The following is a 26692-nucleotide window of genomic DNA, read 5'->3' as shown; positions in this document are numbered from 1 at the left end:
AACTGTGGCACCAATTAAAGCCAGAGCTGCAGTTCCAACCACTGAGGTCCAGGACACAGAAACCAGAGTCAAGGCCTCATGCCCGGCCTATGTCCCTTCAAAACTTCATGGGAGACAGTACTCAGGATTCTCCTGGCCCTCACCCCCACAGGAGGATGATTGGGCATTGCGGTTCGACTGAGGGGAGGGTCAAAGTCCCCATCTTGGGGGACATGGTGGGGACGGGAGGCCACATGTAGAATTAGCAATTCATTGGTCCTCTGTTAATGTACATGTCCTGAGGCTGGTGGACACAGGCGCTGAATATTCTCTGATTCATGCCAACCCTGAGTGTTTTCCTGGGCCCCCTGCTGTGATAGGTGGCTATGGGGGAAAGGCAGTTAGAGTGAAGAAAGCCCAGATCCCATTGGGGATAGGGCGTTTACCCCCAAAGGCGTATACCATGTACATTTTTCCCATCTCTGAATATATTTTGGGGGTAGATATCCTGCAGAGCCTGTGGTTATAGACCACTGCAGGTGAGTTCAGACTGAGGGTATGTGTGGTAAAGGCAGTTCTGAGGGGACATGCTAAGTACCCACCTATAGCTCTGCCTGTACCTCGGTGGGTGACAAATAATAAGCAGTATAAATTGCCTGGGGGTCACAAGGAAACTGGAGAAACTCTCCAGGAGTTGGAGAGGGTGGGCATCATAAAGCCCGCTCATAGTCCCTTTAATTCCCCAGTGTGGCCAGTGAGAAAGCCAGACGGCTCCTGGCGTATGACTGTAGAGTACAGGGAATTGAATAAAGTCACACCCCCTTTGCACGCTGCCGTCCCCTCTACAGCAGACATTCTGGACACCCTCAGCCATGAGCTGGGAGCGTATCATTATGTAGTAGGCCTCGCTAATGCTTTCTTCTCCATTGACATAGCACAGGAAAGCCAGGAACAGTTTGCTTTCACGTGGGAAGGCCGGCAGTGGACATTCACTGTCCTTCCACAGGGACATCTCCACGATCCCACCATCTGTCATGGACTTGCAGCCCAGGACTTGGCCACGTGGAAGAAACCGCAAACAGTGCTGTCTTATCACTACATTGATGATATTTTGCTCACATGTGATTCTCTTTCAGATTTAGAAGGGGCAGTTCCTAGACTGCTGCAACATCTACAGGAAAAAGGACGGGCTGTGAACAGCACCAAGCTTCAGGGACCCTGTTTGTCTGTGAAATTCTTGGGGGTTGTCTGGTCGGGTAAAACTAAAGTTCCTGAAACAGTCATAGACAAGGTCCAGGCTTTCCCCACCCCTACCACTGTGGCAGTATTACAAGAGTTTTGGGTCTTTTGGGGTACTGGAGAGTGTTTATCCTGCACTTGGCACAAATTCTGAAGCCCTTATACCGGTTGGTACGAAAGGGCATCAGGTGGGACTGGGATGAGACATGTGCAGCTGCCTTTACTGCTGCCAAGTGGACAAAGCTATCTAGGCCTTGAATGTAATGGATTCATCAAGGCCCTGTAAACATACGTTCACATAACTGAAGATAGTTACAGATGGGGCCGTTGGCAGTGGCTTGAATGGACACAGCAACCTCCTGGTTTCTGGTCACAACTATGGAAAGGAGCAGAGATCCGGTACACCTTGATAGAGAAGCAACTGGCTGCTGTGTACCAGGCCTTGCTGGCTATGGAGCCCATCACAGGAACAGCTCCGACCAAGGTAATAACCACCTATCCCATCACGGGGTGGGTGCGCGACTGGACCCAAAGGCCATGGAGTGCCGTGGCACAGACACCTACACTGGCCAAATGGGGCACATATTTACAGCAGCACAGTGCCTTCTCTACTAGCCCCTTAAGTGGAGGACTCCAGTGCTTATTGGGGCCGGTGACCTACACCAGTGGAAAGCAGGAAGAACTTGCTTTTCAGCCCTTGGTAGCCGAGACTCCTTATCAGGACAGAAAAGCCCCTATACCTGAAGATGCTTGGTACACAGACAGCTCCAGTCATGGGCAGCCCCAAAGTTGAGGGCTCTTGCTCTGCATCCTAAGACTGAGACAGTATAGAAGTTGGATGGAGAGGGGAAGAGCAGTCAGTGGGCTGAGTTGCGGGCAGTATGGCTCATGATCACACAGGAGCCTTCCCACATAACTGCACTAACAGCTGGGCATTCTATTGGGCTTGACCGTGTGGCTACCGACATGGTATCATGCCAACTGATGGTTGGTCACTGGCCCCTTTAGGGGCAAGAGTTGTGGCAAGACCTATGGGCCTCTGGTCAGACTTAAGACAGTTACTGTATATCATGTGACTGGCCATTTGCCTTTGGCGTCCCCAGGGAGTGAAGAGGCAGACACGTTGGCCCAGGTGCGCTGGGTAGAAGGAAAGCCTGCCTCTGAGGTGGCCCAGGGGCTACACCAGCGTTTGTTGCACGTTGCATAAAAGACAACGTGGGCTTTAGTCCTTAGATGTGGCTTGCCATTGACCTTTGAAGAAGTCAGCAGAACCTGGAAGGGGAGTGCCTTGTGCGCTCTAAGAGGGACTTACACTGAGTCCCACAGCAACATGGGACAATAGGAAGGCCAATACCCCTTGTCAGCTGGCAAATAGACTATATTGGGCCTCTGCCCATATCAGAAGTATGTCTGTATGCCATACCTTGTGTGAACATGTCTACTGGAGTAGTGGATCAGCAAACCACCAAGAGGGGCCTGGAGCGTCTCTGTACAGCATATGGCCGGCCACAGGTGATTGAAAGCCATCAAGGCACCCACTTTACTGGACATGGGTTACAAGAATGGGTGCAGCAGTTAGGAATAAAATGGAAATTTCATGTACCATATAATCCTACTGGGGCAGGCATGATAGAGAGGTACAGCGGTTTGTTGAAATCTGGCCTGAAGTCGGACACCAATAGTCTACGGGGTTGGTCAGGTCGCCTGTGGACACTGCTGTGGCATTCGAATGAGAAGCCCCGTGAAGGAGCTCCGAGCCCTGTGGATGCGCTCACGCACCGGGCCGCCTCTCCCGTACAGCTGTACGTCCAAACCAAACAAGAGCTAGTGAAGCCAGGATACGGCCAGCAGAGCAACATCCTGCTGCCAGCCCCAACTGCATTAAGCCCTGGAGACACTGTTGAGTGGACCTGGCCGTGGACATTTCGATACACAGAGCAGTGATGGCTGGCCCTTCTGGCACCTTGGGGGAAAGGCCTGGAAGCTGGCCTCCTGTGTATTCCTGGAATATCAGCTGAATGGCCCCCAAAGGTCACGGCCTCCTGTGTATTCCTGGAATATCAGCTGAATGGCCCCCAAAGGTCACGGTAGTGTATCCGAAACGTCCAGGAGGTCAGAGCATCTTGCGGGGAAGTTTTGTTTTATCTTTACAGCCAGTGCATGCACCTCCCGTAGCCCTGTGTATCGACCCATCTGTAACTCCCACGGGGAGGGGGGTGAAAGTCTGGTAACTAGGCCAGGACGAGATCCCGTTCCTGCCACTGTCCTATCACAGGACCCCTCTCCTGCATGTATCCTACCTGATGGACAAGATTTGCCTATGCTGGTGTCTTTAAAACATGTATCTTATCACTGTAAGATAAATAGTAGCCAAAATAAGCACGCGACGAGAGGCAACAAAGGGCCAGGCAGTTTATTTAAGCGCAATTCCCCGGGTGATTTTCCCAGGTCTGGCTATCACAGGCCGGGGAAGTCACGCCCAGGAGGGGAGGTGGGGATTTTTTAAGAGAACAGGGAAGGGGGGAAGTGGGCTGTGCTAGGGGTAGGTGGGGAATTTTTATTGGCTCGGGGTTGGGTGATGGACAGCCGGAAGTCTCCTTCCAGATGGAGGGGATCTGCATCCAGGGTTTGTGGCAAGTCATGGGACTGGCATCCAGGAAGAACTGTTCGTTCCTTCCCCATACGGCTCAGAGCTACTTGGCGCTGTCTCTGCTCTGCCTGCACGGTCTTCACCCTCTCCTCCAGTGCCTCCGGCCTTACAGTCGCCCTTAAGGTTATTTTCCCCTACAGTCCTTGTGGCCTGAATGCGCCCCCAGGCTGCAGCTGCTGTGTGATGATTGCTCTGCACCCTCAGCCACTGCCTGTGTATGGAGTAGACGGGCTATGGACTGAATCTGCATAAGTCTTTGAATCTAGCTGAATCATCTGGTTTGAGGATTGTCATAAATTTATTGCTGTTGCTATTGTTATGTCATTAGTCTGGACACAGTTCTCCAGTTTTCTCACCCAGGGACCATTGCGGAAGAAGGGAACGAGTAGATTGTAAAGCGAGATTTCCGGAGGGGTGGCCTGTGGATAAAATTGTAACATTTCCAGATTATTTTGCCTGGCCTCTGTGCATTTGTGTATCCTTAAGGGTGGTGAGAGGTTCATCTCCATGTCAATGGGTGATACCTGAGCAACAGAGGGTGTGTCTGAACCTAAGAGTTAAAGGGGAGGGGCTGGCTTTCTTCCTTAGGTAGCAGAGGAGACAGATGGCCCTGGACTGCAGTCTGTAAGCAGTAAGTGGGTTTTAAACTTTATTTCTCCCTTTGACTGATCTCTGTTTTTAGAGGTATTTTGCCCCGGGGTTTCCTCTCCCTGGAGTTACACCTGGACATTTGGATCTGATTATGTGGGAACTCTGGAAACCAGATGCTCCCTCTTCTCAGGGTTTGCTGTTCTTGTGTGTGAACTGGTTTTGTTTTCCTGTGCTTGTTGGAGGCTGTCTCTGGGCAAGGATCAGCCTCACGTGGAATGTAAAGTCTTTTCAAGTCTGTCTGAGTCAGAGCCCCTCCCTGGGCATGTGTGAGGGAGTTGTAAATTCTCCCTTGGATGTAGCTGCCTTTGAGTGTCCTATTTTGAATGTCCTAGTCTTTAATGTCTAGCTCCCAAAACGGGAAAAAGAGAGCAGGAGAGGAAGAGCACCAGCCCTGAATGTCACTCTAGCTGGAGGGGGGTGTCTTGCAACAGTAGGGGACAACAATGGCTGCCACCTCTGTGTCTGCACCTTTGTGATCTGCAGCAGCAATCTGCAAAGTGCACATCCCCGATATTTGGATGGGGGTCTTTTGTGCCCACCTTGGCTCCTGAAAACTGAGTGCAAGTTCCTCCAGGACACGTGCCTGCTGCGTGGCTGGGGGTGGGTAGCTGCTGCTGTGCTAGGAGCTGAAACTGAATGAAATACCCCCCAGTTTTCTGCCCAGTGCTTCCTCCTGGAAGTTGTTATGGAAAATCCCGAAAAAAAGCCTGGACTGGATCACCGACGGAAAAACCAAGCAGCACTCAGAGGTCTCAGAGTGTTGAGGCTTTATTTCACACCAGCGGGCTCAGAGGGAGTCATCTCCCAGAAAGTCTGAGCCCCAAACGAAGGCAAAGGGAGCATATATATCTTTCTGCTTCCTTATCTGTAACATTCCTAAGTGCCCAGCAGGTGAGCAGGCAAGGGGGAGGAAGTTTAGGAGTGAACGTGGGGAACCGGTGCTCTGCGGGAACCAAGGGAGTGTTTTTTGTTTGTGTTGAGGATGGCGAGGCAGAGGGGAGCCAGCTCGTAAATTACTGTCCTTGTAGTGTTCATCCAACATGGTTACATCAGTCAGATTTGCCACTCACCTGTTGCCCAGATGGGGAGACTGGATCTCCCTTCACAGTGCTTACTATTCAGCCATCTTCCTAGAATCCCCTCTACAAAAAAGTGTTTCTTTTAAACACCCTGTAGATAAAGTGACTACCCACTAAAATGCGGGATAGTTCAACTCTATCAGTGTGGTGTATCTTTTTGTTAAAGCAGAGCTTATAGGAACTTACTGATCATACAGTAGTAACAAGAATACCAGACAATGATATACACAGTCTCAATAAGTGTGAAAATATACATATTAAAAGCTAGACATGTGGACAGATGAATGCAGTAGAAGGAGTAGGTGCTGGGAGATTGGGGATCGAGAGACCATGTGCAATCACAAGGTGCAAGACAATGACTTAAAAGAAACACATATTTGGTCATTCAGATGACAAAATATATATTTCCCAGGTATATTTGCTCTTCATCCTCAGTTCCTGAAAACACTTCAGAGCCTTTAAGGTGAAATGGGTGTCTTGTCATGTTCATGAGGCTCTTGGACCCCACCCCAAGGGCAGGGACTGGAGGTTAAATCAGCCAGTGGCCAATGACTATGCCTTGAAGCCCTCACAAAACCCCATGTGGAGCATACAGGTTTCTTGCATCTTGCTTCTCTGGGAAGGAGCTTCCACCTTGGGAAACCTTAAAGTTTCTACATGCCATGGAGCCAGGCCCCCGGGTCCATGAGGATAGAAGCTCCTTTATTTGGGACCTTGCCCTATGGATCTCTTCATCTTGTATCCTTTACAGTATCCTTTAGTAAACTGGTAAGTATTAAGTGTTTTCCTGAGTTCTGTGAGCCACTCTAGCAAATTAATTGAACCTAAGGGAAGATTGTGGGATGGGAACCTCCAATCTGTAGCCGGTAGGTCAGAAGCACAGGGTAACTGCCTGGGGGTCTTGCGACCTCTGGGTCTGGAGGTTGGAGGGCAGTCTTGGAGGATGGAGCCCTCGGGAATCGGGCTGTGTCGGAGACCCTTCCAGTGTTACAGAATTGCTTGGTGTTGTGTGTGGGAAGACCCCCTGTCATGCACACGCACATTGGAGTCAGGTCTGGAATCCCAAAGGTGTACAGTTGCTGTGTGTAAGAAAACACACACATGGCTTTTGCCCTCCATTCCAGTAAATAACCTCCACTAACACAGGTATCCCACACACATCTAAATGTGTAGGCGTAAATTGTGACCTCTACACAGACGGTCCAAGGTGGTCTCACTGTGACCTTTCTGTGACAATGAATAGCAAACCCATGAAGGTGGCAGTATCCATTGTCCTAGTTAACCCTTGAAGATGTTCCATTTGACATTAATACCTGTAAAGAGCCTATGTCTCCTTTTTCTAGACTCCCTGCATGATTGACATGCTCTTCCAGGGTGGGGAATATTGAAGGTGGTTTGATCTAATAGTGATTCCTGAAATGCTCTTACAAACACAATTACTTGAACATATTTTAGCTGCACAGCATAAAACGTGGCTCACCTGTCACTTTAGGACAGCTGTGGAGGGAGTGGACCTGGATGTCAGCCCCTTGGTCTCAGCATTCTGTGGTTCCCACCACTGTCCCAAGGAACGAGATGGACACAACGCCTTGTGTCCCTATCCCAGCCGGCACCTGTGTGAGCTCTTTTAGCAGAGAAAGTCCAAAACAGAAGATGTCACTGATCATTTCTCAGGGCCTTCTAACAAATTAGACCAAAAATAATTTATAATTTCAGGCAGTGGTATTTTTCAGCATGTGTCAGTCTAGAGAACAAGGCCAACCAAGAACGTCTTTCCCTCTGAGGGTGTTTGGGTTCTCTTCTCTCAGAAATGGGGTCTTGGGCAGCAGGGCAGTTTTCTTACACACCCCCACTCACCCTTTTTGCCAGTTATTGCGGCTGGTACATTTTGGGGGTCATGTGCAACAACTTAGGGTTAAAGATCCTCTTATGGAGAGTCCTGTAGTTGAGAAGAATCTTCCTACTAAAAAAGTGGACATGATTTGAAGCTATATTATGCTATAGTGATTCAAACAGTATGGTACTGCACAAAAATAGAGACATGGGCCAGTGGAACAGAATAGAGAGTCCAGAATTAAACCCCTACATACAGGGTCAAGTAATAATTGATAAGGGAGTCAGGAACATCCATTGGGGAAAGGACAGTCTCTTCAACAAATGGTGCCGGGAAAACTGGATCACCACACACAGGAAAATGAAATTGCACCCTTCTCTTACACCACTCATAAAAATCAAGATGTATTAGACTTAAACATAAGACCTAAAACCCTAAAATTCCTAGAAGAAAACAGGGAAGAAGCTGGTTGACATTGATATCTTGGCTTGTTTTTTATTTGTTTTTGGATATGACACAAAAAAAAATGAGTGGGATTAAATCAGATTTAATTAAAAGCTTATGCACAAAAAAATCAAATTGAATGACAGAAACAAAGAGAATGGCAACCTACAGAATGGTAGAAAAACTTTGCAAGCCATATGTTGGATAAGGAGTTAATAACCAAAAATCTATAAAGAATTCATACAGTAACAACAACAAAAAAAACCCAAACCAAACAATCTGATTTAAAAATGTGCATAGAAACTAAAAAGGCATTATTCCAGAGAAGACATTCTAATGATCAACAGGCATTGACAAGGAGCTCAGCATCACTCTACCAGGGAGATGCAAATCAAGGGCATGACAAGATGTCGTGTCACCTGTCAGGATGGCTGTCAACAAGGATACGAGATAAGTGCTGGGAGAATGTGGAGGAAAGGGAAGCCTCGTGCACTGCTGGTGGGAAGGCACATGGGTCACCCACTATGGAAACCAGTATGGAGGGTTCTCAGCACAGTGAAGATGAGAAATGCCACATGACCAGCAATCCTACTTGTGAGTGTACATCCGAAGGAAATGAGGACAGAGGACCAACATGATCTGCACTCCCTCGTTTACTGCAGAATGATTCACGAGAGGCAAGATATGGAAACAACCTAAGTGTCCATGGGTAAATGGATATAGATGTGGCATAGATAGATATGTAGACATTAGAATACTATTCAGCCATGAGAATAAAAAGGTTGTCATTTGCAACAACATGGATGGAACTTGAGGTCATTATACTTAGTGATAAAAAAAGTTAGAGAAAGACAACTAGTGTATGATATCTCATATGGAATATAAGAAACTGGAATCATAAAAGCAGAGTATAATGGTTGTTACCAGTGGCTGGGGGTGGGGTGCAGGAAGAATGAGGGGGATGTCTAAGGGCACATACTTGCGGCTAGTAGATAAGTAAGTCTGAGACCTAATACCCAGCACAGTGATTAAAGACAACTAAGTTGTTATGAACATTAAACTTACTGAGTGACTAGACCTTAATTGTTCCTGACACTAGAAGTGATGATTATGTTTCTGACCCTACAGAGGTGTTAGCTAATGCTACAAGGGTAATCATACTCTTGTATAAACAAACATATCAAAATCGTACACTGCACACCTTAAACTCACTTGAGGTGTTGGCTGTCCAATATATCTTAATTTTTTTGAAAGAGTTGGAAGGTTCTGTGAACCTAGAGGAGGAGACTTAACCTTTCCCTGAATACAAGTTCCTATTGGGAAAAAAGCACTAAAATAGAGAATCTATTTGATTGACAACTTGGAATGCAACCTATTTCACTTTTAAACTTATAAATTTGGAAACAGGACAGCTTTGTTAAATAATACAGTTTTCCAAAGCTGCAGGTGCTCACTGCAAACTTAGTTTTTCTCCTTGAAATACAAAAACAACTTTCTAGACCTCCGAGACGGGAACACTACTGTCCTGATGATTTGTGATGAGCAGAAATGACCAATCTTGGTAACTTTTTCTTATTGGTAAGGGTTTTTAAAATTCTAGAACAGAATTTTTCTAGTCCAACATTGGGGATTTCACACCAAATGTCTCCTGAGAGGTGGATGCTGCACCCAGGAACCCACCCTCATGCATCTCACTGTACACACTTCAGAGACAGGTGTGGACACTCTCAGGGTGCTGTGTCCACTCACCATGGGAAGAAGGTTTGATTGGCCTTCTGATGACCTGAATGAAATCGCTCCTGTGGACGTGATCGGATGCAAGGAGCTTGGTTTTGCCCAGGACAGGAAGCTGCGTCTAACCCTTGTGCGGTTATCCCAGGTATTTTGCTAGGATGCTGCACAGCGCGGGAGGCCTGGGCAGAGGGTCCTGGCAGCTCCTACTTAGGCAACAGTGGCTTCCCTGTCTTGCCTTATGTATGTATTTTCCTAAACACTAAACATTTTCTTAAATACTGAAAAAAATATAAAATGTGAAACGAGATGCTTTCATCTGTAAGTCTTCTAATTACTTTCATTTCTATTTTAAAATGGGAAAAAGTCTAGTTCCATATGAAAGGGTAAGAATGGGACATAGTTGAAATGGAGCTAGAGCAGCACTGGAGGCCAGGACCAAGGGCAAAGAGGGCGCCCGGTCCCTGGCCACGGTTGGGGAGCTTCCCTTCTGTGGATTAGTTTCAAGCCATTCCCTCCCCCACACCCCCACCCCTTGCGCTTTGAAACCCAAGGCTCCCGCCAAACCCCAGCAGCTCCTCTGAAGTGGGCCAAAGGCAGGCAGTGAGCTGACGGCACGTGGCCTGCGGGGGTCTGGGAGACGCTGCCACGGGAAATCGCTGCTTCACGGGGTCACTGCCTGGAGTCACTGTCACCGGGGGTCGCTGGTGGGAGGGATTGCTACCATGAGGGGCCACCCGAAGACGGACCACTGCCTCCAAGTGCTCCCGCCCGACAGCCACACCCGCAATGTTCCCCACCCACATCCCCACCGCCACCTCTGGGCGGCCCATGCCTCGTAACAGTTTATTTGGGGACCCGAAGGCAACTGGGGAAAGGCCTCGCCGCCCAGCGGGCTTCCCACTGGTTGGCTGAACGGGAGAAAGGCCGGCGGTAATTGGTCTGGCCGGACGCCTCGGGAGCGCACGCCTCGCGCCCAGCCTTTCCGCCAGGGGCCGGTGGGTCGACACGATTGGTGCAGACGCGTAGGCCCGCCGCTGACGGCGCCGTGGCGTCGTGCCCGGCCCGGCCCGCGTTGCTTCCTCTCCCCACGTGATGTTCTGGCCTGAGTCAAGATGGCGGTGCAGAAGTCCGCCAACCAGCTGCCCATGACCCTGGAGGTGCAGGAGTACCCGACACTTAAGGTGGGGTCTGCGGGGCAGGGCCGCAGTGCCTGGCGGCGCTCGCCAGCCTCGGGTACCCGGGACACCGGAAGAGGAGGGGCAGCGTGGGAGCTGGAGCGCGGCCTGGGGGTCCGGACAGGGTTGGGCGTTCGTCCCGCTCTGCCGCTGGTTCTCCTGGGCACGTCGGCTGCCCCTGTCCGCCCCCGTCACCCCGCTCCGGGCTTGTGGTCACCCTTAGGGGCACACAGTGGCACTCCACGCACGACCCTCAGTGATGTGTGTCAGCTTCCTGAGCAGCAGCCAGGTGGCGGCCGGTCCAGGCAGCCGCACCGTTGCCCTCTCCCCCTGCCCTGGACACTGCCCGCCTGGTGTCTGGGCCGGGCTCCCAAGCTGCGCGTCAGCCTCCAGCCAGCTCACGGCCTGCAATCCGCACCGGCTCAGTTTGCTAAGCTGTAAATAGGGGTAATTTCTGCCTGCCAGGATTTCTACCAGCGTTCCATGAGGTCAGGGAATGTCAACCGCCCTCTGAAGTCCCCATCTAACAAAAGTCTCCTTGGCTGCCCCCACGTTGCACCATCACTGCATGATCTGAGGCGTCACGCTGCTCTGACTCCTACAGGCAGAGGAGAGAGTGGTTGCTGCTCTGGGCGTCCACTATCTACACCCTTCTTGTGTGGGTAGGCCACTGCCTTAGGAAGCCGTGCTCACCTCCCACGGTAGCAATGGGGTAGGAGGTGCTGGGTACTGGTTTCACAGACCCCTTACGGCCAGGGCGCGGGCTGATGACCTGGATTCTGCCGGTCCCGTGCACTACCTTGGACTTGGACTAAGAAGACAGCAAGGTAACAAACCTCACTGGGGATAGGGATAGGGCCGGGGGTGGAGGTTGGGGGAGGCGAGGTTTCCCAGTGGTGGAGGCCCCGTAGTCCGCACTGTGGATTTAGTTGGTGCTTTCCCTTCCCAACCTCAGAGGTGCAGAGGTCGGGGTCCTAAAGTGGTGTGTCTGCAAGCAAAGTGGTATGATTACTGGACCTGCATTTGTGTTCTCAAAGGAACAGCAAGGGGGCCGTAGCCCCCAAGAGCTCGGGGACCCATAATGTGTTTCTCCTGCTATCAGAATTCCAGGACCAAGGACAGCAGCTGCCTTGCACCATCGCGCCCTCTGGTGGCCACTATTGGAAAGAGCAAGACATTGTCTGGGGCCCTTCCAGCTGGTGAGCCGGGTCTTAGCAAAGGGTGGGCTCCAAAGGAAGATTGGGAGAGAAGGGCAGCGAAGGAGAGGTGCGTGTGGCAGTGGCAAAGACCCCAACCTAGACAGAAACGCTCACTCCGAATGTTCCCAACTGCCTCAGTTTACTTGATTGCGTGACAGGTGGTGGGCCCAGCATCATGTGGAACCGTATTTACTCACTCAAACCAGGGGGTCACTGGGATTCAACACGATCCATATTTCACCACACTGACGTCACCCCTTCCCTTTTCCTCTTGCTCATATTCCTTTCCTGGAGATTTTACGTTGAAATATCCCTTTCATCACAGCGTGCATCGTCCCTACACACAGTATCTTGTTCTCATCAGCAAAGCAACAGTAACTCCTTGGACTCATCTGGCAGCGTCCCCGATCGAATGTCCCCTCACTCTGCAGCCCCTTCCCCTACCTTACCTCATAGCCTACCTCCACCCGGATGTGATCCTGTACGCTTGTGTGTGTCCCTCCATCCCTGCCACCCGTGGGGTGCTCAGGGTTGGTTGAATGGATGCTTTGGTCCTCGTCCGCATCTCCTCAGCTCCGCCCCGGTCTAGCCGCCGAAGTTGTCTGTCCTCACCCCAACACCATAAATTCTTGACTCATCGCCTGTCGTGCAGCTAGTGGCTGGAGCTTGGACTGGGTAACGAATTTGGTGAGCCAGCCAGGAGCTGCTGCTCATAGTCTCTAGCAGCTGCCAGGACTGTTTGTTCTGGGCTCTCCTCTGATCCGCCTGAACAGGCCCCAGCACCTGCCTAATGGAGCAAGGGGTCAAGACTCGACATTTCAAGTAGGGTTAGTCGCTCTTGTGTGTATGACTGGAAACCCCCTTCCCTCCATTGGGGCTTTTTTTTCCTGTAGAAAAGTTGTTTTGTGTTTGATGGGGTGACCCATTGGAGAAGGGAACAGTTGTTAGAATTGTAGGGGAATTGTGAACCGGTTCATTTGCATTTGTTTTTGGCTATTGGCATTTGTTTTGGGCCCATTTGCATTTATTTCTGGTTTTTTAAACATTTCTTTCTGGTTTATCTGTATTGCTGATTTCTGTGTTCTCTGTACTGTTACTTTCAAGAATGGGGAATGCACCTTCTGTCCCCATGGGAAGCCCATTAGGACATATTGAATAGAAAGTCAGATAACAGCTTGAACATATAATTAAGAAGGGGTTATCTTATTGTAACACTCCACATTCCTAATACATATTTGAATCAGGAGAATGATGGCCTTTAAACAGCTCACTAAACTACTGTACTGTTTTATAATTGGAATTGTTTTGTGTGAAAACAGGGAAAGATGATAAAATTCCTTATATACAGGTGCTCATAGTGTTGCAGCATGATAAAAGGAAATGGGATGATTGCCACCTTATAGTGTAAACACCTGTGAAGCAACCACAGAAAAAGCCTGTTTTGCAGGGGGGAGAAACGGGGGACAGAGAGGAGGGAGCATTAGCCCAAACTCTGAGTCCACCCCCAGTTTGCCATGGTATCCTTGCCTTTACTGCCCCCCCACCTCCATACTAGGGCCACCGTCAGTGCCTCCGCCACCACCACTGCTGCCCCGACACTTAGGATCGGGGAGCAAGAAGCATCCACAAAAAGGCAGGAGCCTCCCGGGTGGTAGAAAGGGAGTAAAATTCACAGGGCATATGAAGGGGTTCAGGAGCTCCCCTGGATTAAGATATGTGACTCAAATTTCCCCACAGGAGCCCCAGGGAAAATTTACAGTGGGGAACAGATGATTGACTTTTTAGCATATGCCCCCCCAAACAGGAAAAGCTTCTGAAATGGCTAAAGCCCTTCTGAAAAGCAAAGGCTTTAAAATGCCTTTCTATGCTTTAAAATGTCTATTCTAAAACTTTCCAAAATGTGAAAACTAACCCAAATGTTTTTCAAGTTCATGTGATCTCGGAAAATGTTTAAAAAAAGTATTAAAGCTAATGTTTATTGGCTTATTTAAAATAGACATGCCTTTAGAGTTAGTAGCAGTAGAATGAAAATCTTATTCTGCCTGGGTTTACTTAAAAGGCATATAAGTTGCTGTTATCTGCTAAATATTAAAAAAAGGAGTTTGGGAGAATGGTTGACTTTGTCTCATGAAGTTTTTATGGATAACACATAATTATTAAGAACAAGTAAATTAAGTGTGAGTGAAGTTTTAGGTGAACTTTTTAATAATTATGTGTTATAATATGCATACCTGAAATAGCTTGAAAATCTTTTTGGTAGCCTGAAACCTTAAAGTTTCTGTAAGCTAATTAAATTAAGCCAAGACAAAATAATGAAACATTAAGTACTGAACTTATATAAGGCTTATATACTTTTGGCTTCCTTGTTACAGAGAAACGAAAGATAAATTTTGGTCTGCTAACAAATATGTTTTATACTTTATTGGAAGATTGTACTATGAAGAAGCACATGTTCTAAAAATTATGAAATGTCTTCATAAATTTGCCAATCTAAAGAGTGCTGCTGTGATAGTTCACAATTACTTAGTTTTAACTAGGAATAAAGTTTCCAAGGATTAACTGTTCAATAAGAAGACATCACCGTGTGCAAGAAAAAGGATTGTATTGTCAGTAAAAGAAGATGTAAGAAATGGAGATGCCTTTTTGTTAAATGAGAGAAAGAACTTTTAATATAAAAAATTAGAATTTGGTTTTCTTCTTGTTAAAAGGATCAAGTTTTCTGGAACTACTGGTCTGCTCTTGATGTTAGGAGATTATGAAAGGTTTTTCTTTGCCTTAAAGTAATTGTTGTAGCAGAATAATTTCTTGTGCTTCATGTTGTCTTAATCAGGTCTTTGATCACTTAAGGAAGCTGAATCTTCTCAATACTAAGAGCTAATTCTGCTAGCAACTATGTAACCTGCATTTGCCTTTAAAATATTTTATTGTCATGTTGATTAAAATGAGTGGCTAGATTTTGTTTCATAATTGTCTGTGATCCCATTTGAACAAACTTAAAACTTATTTCAGAGTTTTCAGCAAATTTCCCAGGGTCAGTTCTGAATGGAGTGCCTTACCTCTGGGTGGCTCTGAAATCTTTTTCAGAGAACACTGGGACATGTCAGGATTTTCTCCTCATGGAAGGGTGATACTAAACTGATAAAACTTACCTATTGAGTACATTGATTTATATGACGAACATTGTTAGGTAAGTAATGCTAAGCCTTTTTTGATTAAAATCATATAAAATATGTTGTTAAAAGAAATGTTCTGGAAGTTATATAAAACTCATAGAAATCTGGTATGTCCTGATGTTATCACTTGTAATTATAGTTATTGAGATGTTATACATCACAAAGATAGCCACATTTCTTTGTCGGCTGCATTATAATGAACTTCCGTCAGATGCGTAATTGTGGCCATTTTTCAGTCTTTTTACAGGCAGTGGTTGTTTTACTAAGATGCTCCTACAAAAGGGTCCCCACAAAGGAGCTTCATCTTCGAGGAGATTCATGAAAAGGGCTTTTGAAAAATATGGGTTTCTGATAACCTTAAGATAATAAAAATGAATGGGGTAAGTGTTTCCAGAACTAATGGAAAAACTGGACTGAAACAGGACAAAAAATTAACAATGGGACTGAATGAATTGAGGGAAGTGACTATGATTGTTGTGGCTCTTGCTTAAAACATTGCTGGCTTTCTAATGTTTGCTTTTTCAGACTGAAGAAAACTGTTTCTCAAGCCTTATATGATTTACCACAATTTGGGAAATTATTCACTTGTAAACAAAACGTGAAATGTTTTTCTTCCTGAACCCTCCAGAATTCCGAAGCTCTCAGTGGGTATCCTAACTTTTATGGCCTATACCCACCCTGCCACCAGGGGCTGACCGGTCTGCCAGCATGGTGCGCCATTCCCAAGGCCACTGTCGTTCCCTGGTGTTGCGGACCCGGCCCTCAGCCGTGGCAGTGGCCAGCTCGGCCCTGGTGAGTTGAAGTCCACATTTTGGGCCCCTATCTCCATCTCTGTTGCCTGTGTGTGGGGCCCAGGAGCAGCTCGGTGGTGGCTGGAGAAGAGGATGATGGGGATCCTAGGCAGGGGTCACATCTGTCCGATGGCTGAGCCCTCTGGGCAGGGAGGGCAGCAAGGGAGGCCGCAGAGCTCCAGCCCCTGAGCACCCAGTGCGTGACTGCCAGACCCAGGACTGGAGTTAGTTTTTCTAGAAGCAACCAAGCTGGTGGCATTTGCTTATAGGCAAATGAAAAAACAATCTGTGTATCTGCTGGCACAGTGAGCTCCAAGCCCTCAGTGAGCAGCTGTGGAGCAGTGACACTGACTGCACGCTTTGGAGCAGGAGGAAGGCAATCTGCCATTTGCTTGCTGTTTGACTCAGGCAGGTCACTTAACCTCTCTGTGCCTCAGTAAAAAGCAGGCTACAGGAGCACCTATTTCATGGGATGCTGGGATGACAGCAGTTAATGCAGGGAGAGCCCTTGGAGAGCACCTGCCCCACCCCGCCCCAGCCAGTGCCTCCATACAGCCGGGGTTCTGCAGACTGGTGCCACTGCTTGGTTCAGATGAGCACCTGCACTTACCCCCTTGGGAAGGAAATGGCCTGGGGCTGCACCTGCTCAAGGGTCAGGCTGGTGCAGCCCCAGGGGGCCCAGGCTCAGAGGCAGCCTGTGCTTGGGGTTAAGCGCTCTGAGTCAGACTTGGACTTTCTAATCATTTTATCCTTGTGTTTTGTACGGAAGTCTAATAGAACAACTGAGCGCATGCCGGGGGCTTGGAGCCTTGCCTCGTGTGGCCCGACTCCGGTTCTCAGCTGCCTCCACCCCCGTTGGCCCCAGGCACCCGGGGCCCCGCCTTCCCTTGTCCACTTGGCTTTTTGTCTCAGTGACCCCGACCATGGCCACTGTCCACCCCTGGTGGGGCCTGGGAATGGGGGCGGGGGCTGGGAGAGTTGAGGTGGCCTCATGCACCCCAGGGCACCTTGTAGTGGGGCCCGGCAGTGGCCACCCCGGCCTGGGCGGGCAGCACCCCAGCAGGCTTCTCATCTGGGAAACCCATGTGTGCTGTTGGGTGGCAGTACCTGTGGTGGCCTCTCTGCTGTGGAAGGGGAGATGCCTGGTACCTTCCCTAGTCCTGGCTGGGCACAGCAGCCTGCTGGCAGGAGGGAGGGACACTGGCAGCTTGTATCCACAGAGGCCTCCAGCTGCCGGGAGAGTCTGCCCACCCCATGCCATTATCTCTGTGCCCAGGGGAACAGAACATTAAATAGCAAGTAAGACACCATGAGGTCAGAAGTGATAGCATGGAAGTGAGGGAGCTTTATGTTGCGGATTTTCAACCTCACATTCCCTGATTTTGAGCAGAGAGCTCTGGGTCTTACACTGAGCCCCCAAATTATGTAGCTGGTCCTGGGTTGGAAGAAGGTAGGAGAGGACTTAGACCTTTCACTCCAACTGTTTTCATATGGCATAGTGTTTTTCCAACATGCTGCAGGCATGTATTCATCACACACACACCCCCTGGGGTTTGGAGCCCAGTGTCTGACTCCCAGGCCAGCCACCTGTCAGGAGCCGTCCTGAAGCTGGCCTGCCCCCCTTTTAAGGAGTGCCCAGCAGGACAGCGGTCCACCTGTCCTTTCACTCACTCACACACCCAGTCAAAGAAATTCACCAGCAGTTCCACTTGGACATTACAGCCAGTGCCTCCATACAGCCGGGGTCACGCAGACGGGAGGGGTGATGGGCCACAAGGCTTTCTCAAGGTAGGGGCACTGACACTGAGCAGGGGAGGCAGCGTCCCAGGTGGGAGGAGTCCCCCACACCACGGCAGAGATGAGAGTCAGGCACACAGGTCAGGGACCGGGACGGGGTGCTGAGTGAGCAGGACGGGATCGGCGGCATGGGACGCTGAGGCTGGGGGCGCAGCAGGCCGGTCTGGGCTCTGAAGGGCAGCCTCAGGTGCCCACCCGGGCTGCGCCAAGCCCTGCTCTCTGCAACACTTGGCCCCACCTTGCTGGCTGCGTCCCGAGCAACACATGAGCAGAGGAGGCCTGTCCTGGGAGGAGCCCGGCCCCGGGGCTCTGCCGTGGACAGCTGTGGCCTCGGGCAGTGTCTTGCCAATGGGCAAGCCCCGGGCAAGTTCGCTAGGGATTCAATGTGACCAAAGAAATTGATAGCAAAACGTTCTTGGGGTGAAAGAGTTATACCCAACTTTATTTCCAGGTGGCAGGTCAGTCACTAGAATCCGGTTCACTCAGAGCGAGTCTGCATGTAGCAAGCCGGGCTTTGCCTCTGGGCCCCTCTTTCTGCACAGCCGTCACACACAGCCGTCCTCTGGGCCTCTGTCATAGGCGCTGCCACTGCTCCAGCCTCTGCTCTGCTCTCCTGCAGCCTTGCAGCCCTGCCACCGTGTCGCGCCCAGAGCGCTGGGAGGAGCTCTTTATATAGAGTCAACAGCCATGTACTGCCCACAGGTGTGCAGGGAGCTAGCCGACCAGGGCCAGGTGAGAATCCTGGCCACAGGAACCCTCACTTTATCCACACTCCACCCCTCCAGGATCCTCTCCTCTCCATCTATGTGCCCTCAGTCCTCTGCAATGGTCCCTGTGCAAGGAAGCTGGAACATTGTTCTCCAGCCTCTCCAGCAAAAAGTCTGGCAGACACACAGGCCGGACTCGTGGCTCTGTCTCTGGCCTCTGCCTCTTTGGTCTTCATCGCTGGAACTGCTGCTCTGGTTTCAGTTGTTGCCACAGCTCCAGTAAGATCCTATTTGGCTTCCTGTCTAATTTCCTTCCATCTGCTCCTGCCCCTATCAAATCAACCCACATCTGGGTCCTCATAACCCTCACGAGCCCCCTCAAATTCCTCCTGTGAGTAACAGGTCTCATTTCTTTCCGGGTTCTCATTGCTCCAGCTACCATAAGTGTCACCTCGCATTTTGTAATCGCTGCCTCAAGGCAGCTGCACTGTCAGGGAAGACAGCGTTCCCACCTCTGATCCCCACAGAACAATTCCATCCGCCCCTAAGTCCCACAGCCCCCGGCTCAGCCTGAGGACAGGGGCGGAGCATAGGGTGCTCCATGGCCTGGGGAGGGGCTGCTCCTCTCCTTGGGGAACTTCCAGCTGCTGGTCTGTATTTGCTTTACAAGCATGGGACATGCTTTCAATACAGGAGGCGTCAGTGCCTCTGGCACCACCCCTTCATCCTTCCCCAGCACCTCCATTTCCGGGGCTGATGGCACCTCTCTCTTCCCTCCCCCAAGTGCTTCCTCTGCTACAACCTTTACCTTTTCTACTGTGCCTCACAGCAATGCCAGCTCAGTCTTGAGAAGCTCTCTTACCTTCAGCTCAATGCTGCACAGCTGACGTTCTCATGCCACCTCCACCTGTGCTTCCATCAGGAGTTCGTCCTTTTCCTTGATGGCCTCTTCCTCCTCCAGAGTGCCTGGCAGCGCTGCGGTCTCGTCTCCAATGGCACCTTGCTGCCAGCACTCTCTGCTGCCTCCTCCCGCATCAAGGCCATCTACCTCAGGGCATCCACAGAGGTTTGCAGCTCGTATTCTCGTGCCGCCATTTCTCGGGTCTCCTCTGTGGACCTGTTTAAGACTGTGAGAAGCAGCCAGCCCACAGCCCCCGCTGCCTCCCGGGCGCTCTGCTTCTCAGAGGATCTGCTCACTGTATCAAGGGCCACCCCTGCGGCCTCAGGTGCCACCTCCACTTGCCTCCAGTCCTGGGGTGGGGCCTCTAGGAGGCAAGCCACCTCGGACCACATACCCACTGGGGGACGATCCACTGTCTCCCCATTCATGGGGGCAGCCGGCTGAAGCACCCCTCCCGTAAGGGCAGCCTGTCTTTCCTTGGTCAACAATGAACCCTGCCGACTCATGCCAGTTATCTTGCCGATGGGTTTCAGTCTCGGGCAAGTTCTCTACGGATTCAGTGTGACCAAAGAAATTGACAGCAAAACGTTCTTGGGGTGAAAGGGTTATACCCAAGTTTATTTCCAGGTGGCCTGTCAGTCACTGGAATCCCATTCACTCAGAGTGAGTCTGCAGGCAGCAAGCCAGTCTCTGCCTCCGGGCCCCTCTGTCCGCACAGCTGTTTTCTGGGCCCCTCTGCACAGCTGTCCCGCACAGCCATCCTCTGGGCCTCTCTGCCTGCACAGTCGTCCCACACAGCCGTCCTCTGGGTCTCTGTCCTCGGCGCTGCCACCACTCCAGCCTCTGCTCTGCTCTCCTGCAGCCTTGCAGCCCTGCCACCGTGTTGCGCCCAGAGCACTGGGTGGAACTCTTTTATATGGAGTCAACAGCCATGTACTGCCCACAGATGTGCAGTGAGCTAGCCGACCAGGGCCAAGTGAGAATCCTGGCCACAGGAACTCTTATTCTATCCACAGGCAGCTACTTACCTTCCTAGTGCCTCAGTTTCTTCTTCTGTGAAGGGATCACCAATAGCAGGTATGGGGAGCGGCTGAACACACAAGACGCTGCCTCGTGGTTGCTCCTTACGGTGACAGAGCCTCCCCCCACCTCTGCCCTGTCCCTGCGTCCTCTGTACTCGGGCACCACCTCACTAGGCCACCTGAGAGAGGAGGATGGGAGAGCAGGGGTAAGATCCCTGGCACTCACCATGGGCCTGGCGGGGGAGCCTTCCATCTGGGCAGTGCTGCCCCGCTGAGCAGGATGACCAGAGGCCTGGAGTGGCGGGCCTAAGGCCACGTGGCCAGTCAGGGAACACGCAGGATTCAGTCTCGCCGCTGCTCCTGTTCCAGCCAGAAAGAGACCCATCAGCGGCTCAAACCGCACAGAGGCCCTGGTCCAGGGGAACCTGAGCAGAAAAGCCGTGCCTGGGCTCACGGCCCCAGACACCCGAGGCAGGAAGTGCAGATCCAACTGCCCATCGCTCCACTGGGTGCTCCTGCAGGCCCCTCGTGTGTGGCACTGTCACAAGGCTGTCACTTGGCAGCGTGGCTTCTCCCAGGAGGGGCAGCGGCAGATCTGACCCCGGCCCCTCACAGCTGGCCTTCTGCAGGAGGCCGGTCAGGGAGCCCACCTGCACTAGTTCACCTCATTAGCTTCCAGCCGTAGCTGCACCTGGCACCAGCACCCGCAGTCAAGCAGAGGCGGGCCCCCGTGCCTGTTTCGGGATGAGACACGCTCAGAGATGGGGAGGGATTTACCCAGGTTCTCAGAGAGGCCAGGGTCCCACCTGGTTCACTGAGGTCACTCCAGATTCTTTATTTCTGAACCCGGCAGATAAGCCTGAGGCTTGTCTGCCTGAGGCCTTGCACAGGCCTCGCCCTGCTCTCGGAGTCCTGCTTCTGGCCTGCGTAAATGTGCCCTCCCTTCCTGTGGCCTGCCTACACCCAGGGCTCTCTGCAGAACAGATGTAGCCTGGAGGCTCGAGGGGCTGAGGGGTGAGCACAGGGTGGGGCCGGGCTGGGCACCCTGTAGCCCAGCACTGACCTTCAGGAGTGTGGAGGCTGGTGGGCCCACTGTGTGCACATAGGCACCAGGTGGCTCTGTCTGGGGTGGGGAGAGCAGGGCAGAGACGGCTGGGTTACGGTGGCGGGCTAGGGCATGGCGATCCAGGGACCCCACTTTCTGAGGCTGCCTGGAGACGATAGGCACCGGGCCTGGCAGCCGCCCCTTCCTGCCCCTACATGCTGCTGCTGGGCTACCTACGGGCAGGCGGAGCAGCAGCTCTTAGGAGAGGGTATGGGCGCACGTGGGGCACGGGGTGCAGACATGGTGAGGGTGCTGTGTGCGGGGTGTACGGGGCAGGGTTCAGGTGCTGAGATGAGGCCTGCAAGGGCTGCCCTGCCCTGCTCTGCTGCACCCTCCCCACAGTTACCTGCTCTGTGCCCAGTCCCCAGTGGGGACCCCTGCCTTGTGTATCCCACGATACTGAGAAGAAACCAGGGCTTGCAGAGCGGAAGCGTTTGAGGCAGAGAGCTCAGCCACACTGGGACTCAAACTCGACTGTTGGACGCTGGCCTGACACCATTCTGTGTCCTGCTATTTTATTCCCCAAACCCTGCCTGCCGGGAGCTGAGGCCGCTGCTCTCCCCTGCCCACAGGAGCCTGGACATCCTGTGGGTGACACTAGAAGCCAGTCCTAAGGAGGGAGGGCAGAGGGTGCCCCCGGGAGTGAGTCTGTTGGACGGCCCGCCTGGAGGGCCAACCCTCTCTGGGTCCGGCTGCCTCACTAGAGGTGGGCAAAAGCTGCCCCCCCAGGACGCCACTGTTCCTGAGGCGCAGTGGGGGTAAGTGTGGCTAAGCCCTGCCCTCCTCCCAGCCGCCCCAGGACAGGCGGCAGATGGGGTGACCTGGGCCGGGGGCCACTAGCGGGGGGGGTGAAGGGAGAGTGGGGGACTCTGCGGCAGCTGCTGTGCTGGCCCTCCCACCGCACCGTGGCCCTGGCCCGGGTGGCCTGCCAGCCGTCTCCCAGCACGCTGGCCCCTTCCACACCCTCCCAGGACCCTGCACAATTCTGTTACCCCCAAGCCAGGCCACTGACCCTCCCTATTCCTGGCGTTCGAGTTCCAGCTCCTTCACCCCCTCCTCCAGGAAAGTCTCCCAGGAGCTCTCAGAGCCCCACAGAGCTCTCCCGTGAGCCGTCCCCGCCAGGGCCATGGCCTGTCTGCACGAGAGCATGCCAGGAGTAGTGCCGGGAGCAGTACCTGCTCCCCGTGGGCTCAGGGTATCCCCAGGCCCGCACAGGGAGCTGCGGAAAGACCAGGCCGACTGAGGTCAGGCCATGGCCGCACACCCTCGCCCCACCTACCCGGCCTGGGCAGAAAGAGAGGAGGGCCCCTTGGGAGCACCGTACAGAGTGGATGTGGTGGGTCAAGTCAACTCCTTGGCTCCCGGGTCTGGTCACTAGATGATCAGCAGGGATGGGCAGGCCCCAAGCGTGTCTGGGCTTCTGCTCCCTGGGAACAATTACAGAAAGTCACACACTGCCCAGGGTGCTCTGTTCAGGAACCTGCCCAGCCTGGGAAGCAGGGTAGGCTGGGCACAGGGACCCAGTGGGAGGGCTGTGCAGCAGGAGGGGGCCTTGAGTGGGGCCAGGAGTTACAGGCCCACAGTGCGTTAGGAGAGACTCGGAGGCTTGGAAATCACACCTCTTTGTTCATAAACTCACTTGCCCCATTCGTCCCAGACTGTTCCCTGCCCCCCAGGTTGGCTCAGGGACCATGCTGCCCCATGGGGAGGGCAGGCCCCAGGAAGTGAGAGCGGCCACTGTCGCAGATGGTGGCGGGCTGTTTACACCCTGCTCTACCATAACCAGCCTCAGCCTCCTCACCAGTACTGTACAGTGGCAGCCCCTCCTGCCCCACTGGCACGTGGTGCTGCCCAGGGACTGTTGGCTGCCCTGTGGCTGCGGGCTGTGGCGGGAGAACGGGCGATGCTGCAGGGGAAGGACATTAATAACAGCAACGGCTGGTCCTGAGGGAGTGTGTACCTCGGGCCAGGTCCGATTAAAGTGCTTCGTGTCTGTGAAGTCAGATAAACTCAGGCAGAGGTGGGGAATCTCGAGGGCTACGGCTCGGTCGGGTTCCGCAGACAGAAGCAGTGCCGCCCCCCTAGTTTCTTCTCCCTCCGACTTCCTGGTGACGGAGACCAGCCACAGACTCTCGGAATCTCAGTGTCCACACTTGCAAAATGGGGATGGTTTACACTCAGACACTGACCATAATAACAGCCCCTAACGGGTAGGGAGCTTCTGTCCCACATCAACTTCATATGATCCCTGAGCAGTAGTTACTCATACTTGCCATTTGACAGAGGAGAGAGAGATGGCTGGGGAGGCTAAGGAATCCCTCTGGGCTTGCCCAGCTGCCGAGTTGCCAGCCTGGCTTCGGATCCCCATGGTTTGCTCTAGGGCTCCTGTTGGGGCGAGGTCAGATGAGTTTCGTTCTCACACGGTGCCTGCCGCACAGGGCAGGTGCCTGGCAGTGGTCCTTGCGGGCAGGCTGCCCTGGGAAAGGTCAGTCCTGCCACTGACCCAGAGGCCCCACCCACCTGACAGGTGAGCTACCTGTATGGCCTTAGAGGGAGGAGGGCAGGTATCCACATCGGGTCTCTGTCCTGCCACCAGGGACGGTGGGGTGGTGATGGCCACATGCCGTTATTTCTGGGAGTGGGGGTGAGGGCGCTGGTGGGATGCCAACTGCAGCAGGTCCTTTTAAAGAAAATTGTGCCTTATCTACAAGAGCCCCTGACATGTACTGACTTCCTGGTGCTTCTGGGACACTAGGTAAGTAGCACCCTGCCCATGCACGGCTTGCCTGACCAGTGGAAGAGAGTTTGGGGCCAGCTAGGGCAGGATTTCATGAACCAGAGAGATCTCCCCACAGAAACTCAAGGGCCAGCATGGTTGCCAGCTGTTTGCTTTGCAAAGAAAGGAGTTCTAAAAACAGGATCACTCTATCACCATCATGTCCTAAAAGAAGTACTGAGTTAATGCCAAAAAAAGAGAACAATCTCAGAAAGAAAAGTAGGCTGGTAAATCGAATACCTTTTTCTTTAATGGAAAAGTCACAGCAAGGTCCCTGCTCTCCTAATTCTTCCAGAGTCTTATGAAAACAGCGATGAACAGGGCCTAGCAATGGGGACATCTAGAGCCTGAGGTTCTGAGGTGCTGCCCACACTTTGGGGGAGGTGGACAGACAGACGGACTGGGATCAGGAGGCTGGGCATTGTGCTGGGTCCTGCAGATTCAGGATGAAAAGGACAACCAGCCCCTCTTTGAGACGTAGCTTGCTTATCTGCAAATAGGGGTCACCTCCTTCCAGGGTGGCACTCAGCATAAAATGGGGCAGCAGATATGAATGTGCTGCAGCTCTGCTGCCCATACAAGAAGTCCTAGTTGTCATCTTCTTTGCAGGCTGTGCTGCCTGGATGGTCCTACAGCCTGGAGCCCCTGGGGCTGGATTATGGGGATGTGTTGGGGGTGGTGGGCAGCTGGGAGCACAGTGAGCCTCGTGGGAGGGTCCTGAGGACACCTGCCAGAAGAACCAAAATGCAAGCTGTGTCCCCCCAGAATATACGTTGAAGGCTTAACCCCCAGGACTTCACTGCTTTGAAATAGTCATTCAGATGTAATTAAGGTAGTCATACTGGATTCGGGTGGGCGCTAAATGCCAGGAGCGTCACCCCTGCAGGAAGAGATCCCCAGATCAGTGCCATGTGACGACAGAGGCAAGCTGAAGTGCTGAAGCCACAGATCACCAGCAAGTACCAGCTGGGGAGGTAAGGCGGGCGCCCCCTGTGGGTGTCAGGGAGCATGACCCTCCTGACACCTTGATCTCAGACTTCTGGCCTCCACGAATGTGAGATGATACGACTTGTTTTGAATCCCCAGTTCGCAGCACTCTCACGCAGCCCCAGGAAACGAATGCACACCCAGCTTTGCCACAAACTGACCTGCACTGATCCCGCTGTAACGTTCTTCCGGCATATTCTAGAACTCAACCAACTGAACTGCCCCAGTGTAATAGTTGAGATGCCTTGAAAGTTCTCCCCTGCAGGTTACATCTGTGTACGCAGGGCAGACGGGGGCCGTTCTGGGGAAATCCGGGGCTCTCCAGTCAGCCTGTTGTGAGGTAAGTGCTCTTCTGTGTCACCAGTGCCGAGACCTTGGCCCAATCAGGCAACACTTTTGGCCCCAAATAGTTTCTTCCATGAACGTGGCCACAACTGTACTGCCTGAAGAGATGTGCGGATTTGGTGGACAGCACAAGCACCTGGGCAGTACCTGATAACGTCAATAAATGCTTGAACTAAATAAAAATAACAAATCCCCCAGTTGGTTGGTTCATTCAGTAAATGAAATCATATTTCTGTCAGTATCATAGGTTCACATCACTGAAGAGATTATTTATTTGCATCTGTTATTTAGATATGTAGGGAGAGAATAACTCAGTTACACCAGGTTTTGTACTTTCTGGAGAGAAAAAGTCAAAGGGATGTAAGTTATTTTTTTCTTATGTAAAATTAATTTGGTGCTCATGAACATGATTCTACTTTTGTATTCTTTAGCTTCGTAAATGTAAGAGGCCCAATTTATACACCCCATCTGTATTTGGACGTTTTTAGACTGCCTCAAAATTAGTGTTGATTTCATTTATTTTCACCACAGATTTGCAAAATATTTTCCTAAGTTATTTTGAGCTGTAGATGATTCATTAAGGGAGAGAATGAGTTGTCGGCAGAGTGGGTGCTTCCCCACGTAGACAGCTGAGCCAGGCCGGGAAGGGTGAGGGCTTGCAGGGGACCTTCCCTAGCCTTCCCCCCAGCTGCTCCACTCCCACCCCTTCCGGGGTGTTCTGTGTGCAGCCTTTTTCTGGGAGTCTGCACTGCTGGAAGAAGGAAGCTGAAGCCTCTCATCTTGATTCAGAGCCCTTTCTGGACTGGCCTGGCCTTTCCCACCCTCACACCTGCGCCTGAGCCTTCACCCTTGTCTCTCTCACTCAGAGATCCCTCCAGCTCCTCATGGAGAGGGACAGAGCGCGTGAAGAGGCGTAGGCTGCATGGCCAGGCTGGTTGTCATAGGCCTCTGGTCAGATTCCTGCAAGCTTCTCACTTCCTAGGAAGCCTCTTTTGCTCCCTACAAACCCTCCTTCCCACCCCAGCGGGGACCCTCCACTGGGTGCCCCTCAACCTCCTTGCCCCCTGCCTGCACACCAGCTACACGAAGGTAAAACTCACTTCT

At 52.0% G+C, this 26692-nt stretch overlaps 1 long non-coding RNA gene across 8 annotated transcripts in view; it reads left to right on the top strand.

Annotated features, from left to right (window-relative positions):
• Positions 1–25804, top strand: part of LOC140849672 (uncharacterized) — a 78141-nt gene extending 52337 nt beyond the window's left edge. For 3 of the 8 annotated variants that reach the window (XR_012131841.1, XR_012131846.1, XR_012131839.1), the window contains 2 exons: positions 986–11612; positions 11741–14938. This is a non-coding gene — a long non-coding RNA (uncharacterized lncRNA). Of the gene's footprint in view, positions 1–985; positions 11613–11740; positions 25231–25342 lie in introns of those variants that run through there. The other 5 variants (XR_012131843.1, XR_012131842.1, XR_012131845.1 and 2 more) reach the window with 5 other exon arrangements.
• Positions 25805–26692: the final 888 nt, after the last annotated feature.

The sequence above is a fragment of the Manis javanica genome, chromosome 5, assembly GCF_040802235.1.
Source record: "Manis javanica isolate MJ-LG chromosome 5, MJ_LKY, whole genome shotgun sequence".
NCBI lineage: Eukaryota > Metazoa > Chordata > Mammalia > Pholidota > Manidae > Manis > Manis javanica.
Note: the sequence above shows the minus strand (reverse complement) of the source record. Positions and strands in the feature narration are given on the sequence as shown.